The sequence below is a fragment of the Marmota marmota genome, unplaced genomic scaffold (assembly GCF_001458135.2).
Source record: "Marmota marmota marmota unplaced genomic scaffold, marMar, whole genome shotgun sequence".
NCBI lineage: Eukaryota > Metazoa > Chordata > Mammalia > Rodentia > Sciuridae > Marmota > Marmota marmota.
In genome coordinates this window covers 27,269,803-27,271,134 of record NW_025999968.1, presented here as the reverse complement: position 1 = coordinate 27,271,134, position 1,332 = coordinate 27,269,803, and the positions used below count along the sequence as shown (strand labels likewise).

At 31.6% G+C, this 1,332-nt stretch overlaps 1 non-coding gene across 1 annotated transcript; it reads left to right on the top strand.

Annotated features, from left to right (window-relative positions):
• Window positions 1-828: 828 nt before the first annotated feature.
• LOC125617031 lies at window positions 829-937 on the top strand. The gene has a single exon (XR_007347888.1). It is a non-coding gene; the product is annotated as a U6 spliceosomal RNA (small nuclear RNA).
• Window positions 938-1,332: the final 395 nt, after the last annotated feature.

The following is a 1,332-nucleotide window of genomic DNA, read 5'->3' as shown; positions in this document are numbered from 1 at the left end:
AATAATTCATCTGCATTTGAACTTTTGGGGTTCTTATAAGCACCATAAAGCTTTCCTAGAAAAGTTAGATTATTTCCTATGAAAATGAGCATTTTATCCACACTTTTATAAAAATTGCATTTTTGTATCATGGTATCACACATGATGTAAAAGTATTAAACTTCCAACTACATAGAATAGTCATTTTTCTAATTAAAAGTATAGAAATTAATATAAATGTAAAGTGACCTTTCTGGAGAAAATGCATAATGAATCTACAATGTGTGTAGTCATTCTTTTTTATGTAAGTCAAAGCCACATGTTTATGTTTCTTTTATAATGAATTACTTCCCTTTGCATAATGTGTGATGTTTACTTGTCTAGATTCCATGAAACTTCAATTCTCAATATGTACATATACAGTTTTTATTTACAGACACTAATCTAGGCTCACACTTATTTAAGGTAGATATTGTCAGTAGATTTTTATATTTTAGAAAGGTCTAATATAAATCAGTAATTATGCATGGAAATTATTGCCATATATTTTAGCTACAGATTAGGATAAAGATCAAGTAAGGTTTTCATATCTACCAGGCTTTGTTGAAAAAGAGTGAGGAAGGAGGTGGGAGGTGTATAATAAGCTTCTTTTCATAGGACAGACAGAAGTGCATTAACTTGTTAATAATGCCCTTAAATATGATGAGCATTTAAAGTATTATACACTGCAGAACTTTTATGTTTCGATGTGTTTTATTTTAGAAATATATATATCTTTCTCTTGTAATTTATTTTGAAACTACTTATACCTGCTCTGGCTTAGAAGCCCGCCTCCCTCAAGAAGGCAGAGTGTTCTGGCTTTGGCAGCACATATACTAAAATTGGAATAATACAGAGAAGATTAGCATAGCCCCTGAGAGAGGATGACAGGCAAATTTGTGAAGAGTTCTATATTGAAAAAGAAGAAGAAGAAGGCAGACTATATTTCCATTAGGAGAGTCTGAATATGCAGCCAGTAGTCACTCTGTTTAACTCTTGGCTTCCAAATCTCGTCAAATGCAGTTTTTGATTTTTTTTTTTTATTTTAAGTAGGCAATTCATTTCTAAAGCTAAGGTTAAAGTAACAAATGCATCATAAACATTTTTATTCAAGTTGTGTGCCATACACTAAAATGAGCCAGTGTGTGTACAAGTGCTTAAAAACTCCTACAACATAAGGTCTATACAGTTATAAATATCAAAACAAAACATGATAATTAACTTGACTCTTAAACCTCGCTCATACATTTCACACTTGTTTCCTTTAGTGCCTGACTTGAGAGATTGTGACTTTAGGGCAACAGCTTTACCCAG